At 45.4% G+C, this 6,000-nt stretch overlaps 2 non-coding genes across 2 annotated transcripts; both read left to right on the forward strand.

The window, feature by feature from the left end:
- The first annotated feature begins 1,575 nt into the window (after window positions 1-1,575).
- On the forward strand, window positions 1,576-1,646 carry trnag-gcc (transfer RNA glycine (anticodon GCC)). Its single transcript has one exon. It is a non-coding gene; the product is annotated as a tRNA-Gly (tRNA).
- A 2,126-nt stretch (window positions 1,647-3,772) lies between these two features.
- On the forward strand, window positions 3,773-3,843 carry trnag-gcc (transfer RNA glycine (anticodon GCC)). Its single transcript has one exon. It is a non-coding gene; the product is annotated as a tRNA-Gly (tRNA).
- Window positions 3,844-6,000: the final 2,157 nt, after the last annotated feature.

Consider the following 6,000-nt stretch of genomic DNA (forward strand, 5'->3'; position numbering starts at 1 on the left):
CATACTTTACTGCACGCCTCCATGAATCATATGGATATCTGAGACATACTCACACAAAGTGAGCACACATCTGTGTTCGTGCATGTGTTTGAGACTTTGACTCAAGCAGTGCATTACTGTCTCCTCTGTATTGTCCTTGATATTTTGGTGCTGATTATTCAATATCCCGACGGCTTTTCTCGGACTGTGTATCTCTGAGAAAAGCACAGAAGCAAATAGATTTCAGGTGGACGCCTACACGCACTTGATGCTGTGGTTTCCTGAACATGTCCTTTGTGATCTCGCCTAAAAAATGTCATCTTGTACGAAAAGTTTGCCTGGTGTGAAAGTGACCTGAATTTCAAAGCAGCAAGGAGGAAAGACTGCCTTGTTCTGCTTGCTGGCAGGACGCTTTTCGCAGTTTTCTGGTGGTGTAGTGGATAGAATTCGGCGCTTTCACCGCCGCGGCCCGGGTTCGATTCCCGGTCAGGCAACCAGTGCGTTTTCTGGCAGTTTGAAATGCCACCAATCAAAGCACCCGCGCGAAACAATGCTTGCACCTCATCAACCTTTACAATTTTCCACACGGCTGCTGTTGCCTCAACAGTCAGCAGCGCATCATTCGGTACCGAGATGCAGCATTCGCTTCCTTGCCTTCTTTCAAATGCCTGCTGTTTCATCGTCAGCAGGAAATGGCATTGGGAACAAGACACTTTAAATGCCCACATTTATGTGTACCTCACAGTGTCAGAACAGTCACGGTTATTATCCGTCTTCCATGTATTATTTTGCCGACTGCATCTCCCTAACAAACTCATCAGTCAACTCATTGCCAGTGTGAAAAATGCCACATTAGCAACGTGTGCAAGACTCGAATGACAGAGTAACTGGGCCGTGATAACTTATCCTGATATTCATGAGGCCTTAACATTCGCTGCATAAGACAATTCTACCTCTGGTTACCATCCCTCCTGCCATTGGAAAGCGTTTGTCTTTATTTCCTCTATCAAAACCCATTGTAATTTTGCAAGCCTCTATTAAATTTCCTCTTAGCCTCCAGAGGAAAGCAATCGCAGCTTCTCCACACTATCCGTCGGGCCACACTGTAAGACGTCAAACGGGTTCTGTATGTCTGATGGACATATATTTCAGCCACAGGAGAGTCAAAGGTTATGGGGAACGGGCGGCAAAGTTGCGTTGTGTCGAAGGTCTCATCAGCCACGAACTTATTAAATGGCGGGCTCGAGGGGCCGAATGGCCCAATCCTGCTCCTATTTATTCTTTTGGGGAAGGTTAGTTTCTTAATTATGTAATTTTTGAGCAGCTGAACAACTTTGGAAGGAAACTCCCTCGGGACCTAGAAAAGTGCAAAATCTTAGCTCTGCCGAGAGCTCATGCACCTGAGAGGTTAACCCTGTGTTTCTCTGTCCACAGATCTTCCAGGACCCTCGAAGTGTTTCCAGCGTTTCATCAACAATTCCAGATGCAGTATCCGCTGCATATTGCTTTTTATGTTAACGCAGTGTCCCCGCTTGTATTAACAAAAGTCAAGAATAAATTGTAGCCACCAGAAAATAGAATCTATTAAGTCGGCGTGCATTGGTGGTTCAGGGGTAGAATTCTCGCCTGCCACGCGGGAGACCCGGGTTCGATTCCCGGCCAATGCAGGCTAATTTTTTTACCAATTCATTTCATAGCAAACACATCACATGAGCATAAATAATTTATTAGCTGTACCTGTGCAACTGGATCAAGGGTATGAATGTTCTGCTCCTGTTCCTGTGCAACAGCTTTGAGGGGCTGAATGGCATCCTGTTCCTGTGTAACAGGCTCGATTCTTACTCTGACAGACATTACATTGCTCACTTCCTCGTTAGTCTCGTTGTGAGTATCCCCGCCTGTCACGCGGGAGACCGGGGTGAAATTCCCCGACGGGAAGGAATTTTAACATCCCCAATTTTAAACGTTTTGGCAGCACCTTAAAGCGCTCCTTGGAAAAGATCAACAGCGAAAGATTGAACCTAAAATAATTTTAAACGGTGAGGAACTGTATAAAAACCTCCTGCATCAATTCCTCGTTAGCATAATGTTCTCCTTCTGTTTGTCTTTTGTGCGGGGCACTGCGGAACGAGAGAGGACAGGGAAATACAGATAACAGCGGGAGAAAGCACGTCTGACCTTTCAAGTGGACAGCACTGGCACGATTGGCCGAATGGCCTCATACTGTACTGCACGCCTCCATGAATCATATGGATATCTGAGACATACTCCCACAAAGTGAGCACACATCTGTGTTCGTGCATGTGTTTGAGTCTTTGTCTCAAGCAGTGCATTACTGTCTCCTCTGTGTTGTCCTTGATATTTTGGTGCTGATTATTCAATATCCCGACGGCTTTTCTCGGACTGTGTATCTCTGAGAAAAGCACAGAAGCAAATAGATTTCAGGTGGACGCCTACACGCACTTGATGCTGTGGTTTCCTGAACATGTCCTTTGTGATCTCGCCTAAAAAATGTCATCTTGTACGAAAAGTTTGCCTGGCGTGAAAGTGACCTGAATTTCAAAGCAGCAAGGAGGAAAGACTGCCTTGTTCTGCTTGCTGGCACGACGCTTTTCGCAGGTTTCTGGTGCTCTAGTGGATAGGATTCGGCGCTTTCACCGCCGCGGCCCGGGTTCGATTCCCGGTCAAGCAACCAGTGCGTTTTCTGGCTGTTTGAAATGCCAGCAATCAAAACACCCGCGCGAAACAATGCTTGCACCTCATCAACCTTTCAATTTTCCACACCGCTGCTGTTGCCTCAACAGTCAGCAGCGCATCATTCGGTACCGAGGTGCAGCATTCGCTTCCTTGCCTTCTATAAAATGCCTGCTGTTTCATCGTCAGCAGGAAATGGCATTGGGAACAAGACACTTTAAATGCCCACATTTATGTGTACCTCACAGTGTCAGAACAGTCACGGTTATTATCCGTCTTCCATGTATTATTTTGCCGACTGCATCTCCCTAACAAACTCATCAGTCAACTCATTGCCAGTGTGAAAAATGCCACATTAGCAACGTGTGCAAGACTCGAATGACAGAGTAACTGGGCCGTGATAACTTATCCTGATATTCATGAGGCCTTAACATTCGCTGCATAAGACAATTCCAACTCTGGTTACCATCCCTCCTGCCATTGGAAAGCGTTTGTCTTTATTTCCTCTATCAAAACCCATTGTAATTTTGCAAGCCTCAATTAAATTTCCTCTTAGCCTCCAGAGGAAAGCAATCGCAGCTTCTCCACACTATCCCTCGGGCCACACTGTAAGACGTCAAACGGGTTCTGTATGTCTGATGGACATATATTTCAGCCACAGGAGAGTCAAAGGTTATGGGGAACGGGCGGCAAAGTTGCGTTGTGTCGAAGATCTCATCAGCCACGAACTTATTAAATGGCGGGCTCGAGGGGCCGAATGGCCCAATCCTGCTCCTATTTATTCTTTTGGGGAAGGTTAGTTTCTTAATTATGTAATTTTTGGGCAGCTAAACAACGTTGGAAGGAAACTCCCACGGGACCTAGAAAAGTGCAAAATCTTAGCTCTGCCGAGAGCTCATGCACCTGAGAGGTTAACCCTGTGTTTCTCTGTCCACAGATCTTCCAGGACCTTCGAAGTGTTTCCAGCATTTAATCAACAATTCCAGATGCAGTATCTGCTGCATATTGCTTTTTATGTTAACGCAGTGTCCCCGCTTGTATTAACAAAAGTCAAAAATAAATTGTAGCCACCAGAAAATAGAATCGATTAAGTCGGCGTGCATTGGTGGTTCAGGGGTAGAATTCTCGCCTGCCACGCGGGAGACCCGGGTTCGATTCCCGGCCAATGCAGGTTAATTTTTTTAACAATTCATTTCATAGCAAACACATCACATGAGCATAAATAATTTATTAGCTGTACCTGTGCAACTGGATCAAGGGTATGAATGTTGTTAACCTTGCTGTATAAATATGAGCGCTGTACATTAGTAATTTAGAGTGCTGGTGGGCAGTAGGGACTGCTGCAGACCCTCCGTGAAATCACGTAATAAATTCCTAAAGCGAACCTCGAAGTCTCCGTCTGATACTTAATTTTCTCGACAAACAGTCAGCAGCGCATCGTTCGGTACAGAGGTGCAACATTCACTTCCTTGCCTTCTGTAAAATGCTTGTTGTTTCAAAGTCAGCAGGAAATGACATTGGGAACAAGACACTTTAAATGCCCACATTTAACTGTACCTCACAGTGTCAGAACAGTCACGGTTATTATCCGTCTTCCATGTATTATCATGCCGACTGCATCTCCCTAACAAACTTAGCTGAGCACAGCACGGCTATCAGTCAACTCATTGCCAGTGTGAAAAATTAGCAACGTGTGCAAGACTGGTATGAGAGAATACCTGGGCCGTGATAACTTATCCTGATATTTATTAGGCCTTAACACTTGCTGCATAAGACAATTCTCCCTCTGCTTACCATCCCTCCTGCCACTGGAAATCGTTTGCCTTTATTTCATCTATCAAAACCCCTTGTAATTTTGCAAGCCTCTATTAAATTTCCTCTTAGCGTTCAGAGGAAAGCAATCCGAGCTTCTCCACACTATCAACATAACCGAAGTCGGTTATCCCTTGGGCCACTCTGTAAGACGTCAAACGGGCTCTGTATGTCTGGCGGAGATAGACATATATTTCAGCTACAGGGGAGTCAAGCTTTATGGGGAGCGGGCGGCAAAGTGGCGTTGTGTCGGAGATCTCATCAGCCATGAACTTATTAAATGGCGGGTTAGGCTCGAGGGGCCGAATGGCCCAATCCTGCACCTATTTATTCTTTTGGGGAAGGTTAGTTTCTTAATTATGTAATTTCTGAGCAGCTTAACAACTTTGGATGTAAACTCACACGGGACCTTCAAAACTGCAAAATCTTAGCTCTGCTGAGAGCTCATGGACCTGAAAGGTTAACCTTGTGTTTCTCTGTCCACAGATGTTCCAGGACCTTCGGAGGGTTTCCAGCATTTAATCAACAATTCCATATCCAGCATCTGCTTCCTTTTGCTTTTTATGTTAACGCAGTGTCCCCGCTTGTATTAACAAAAGTCAAAATTAAATTGTAGCTACCAGAAAATGGAATCTTTCGTCAATGCGAGCATTGGTGGTTCAGGGGTAGAATACTCGCTTTCCATGTGGGAGACCCGGGTTAGATTTCCGGTCAATGCAGGGTAAGATTTTTTAACAATTTATTTCATATCAAACACATCACATGAAGCATTAATAATATATTAGCTGTACCTGTGCAACTGGTCAATGGTATGAATGTGCTGCTCCTGTTCCTGTGCAACAAGTTTAAGGGGCTGAATGAGCGTCCTGTTCCTGTGTAACAAGCTCGATTCTTACTCTGACAGAGATTACATTGCTCACTTCCTCGTTAGAATAGTGGTGAGTATCCCCACCTGTCCCGCGGGGGACCGGGGTTAAATTCCCCGACGGGGAGGAATTTTAACATCCCCAATTTTAAACCTTTGTGCAGCACATCAAAGTGCTCCTTGGAAAAGAAGAACAGAAAAAAAATGAACCTAAAATAATTTTAAACGGTGAAGAACTGTATAACATCTTCCTGCATCAATTCCTCGTTGGTGTTCTCCTTCTGTTTGTCTTTTGTGCGGGGCACTGCGGAAGGATAGAGGACAGGGAAATGTAGATAACAGCGGGAGAAAGCACGTCTGCTCTTTCAAGGAGACAGCACTGGCACGACTGGCCGATTGGCCTCACAATGTGCTGTGGTTTCGCGAACATGTCCATTGTGATCTCGCCTAAAAAATGTCATCTTGTACGAAAAGTTTCCCTGGCGTGAATGTGACCTGAATTTCAAAGCAGCAAGGAGGAAAGACTGCATTGTTCTACTTGTTGGCAGGACGCTTCCCACAGCTTCCCTGGTCGTCTAGTGGTTAGGATTCGGCCCTTTTACTGCCACGACCCGGGTTCGATTCCCGGTCAGGAAAAAGTGCATTTTCAG

This window comes from Somniosus microcephalus, unplaced genomic scaffold (genome assembly GCF_052327205.1).
Source record: "Somniosus microcephalus isolate GS21.2 unplaced genomic scaffold, FLI_Smic_1.0 unresolved_chr8, whole genome shotgun sequence".
Lineage (NCBI taxonomy): Eukaryota > Metazoa > Chordata > Chondrichthyes > Squaliformes > Somniosidae > Somniosus > Somniosus microcephalus.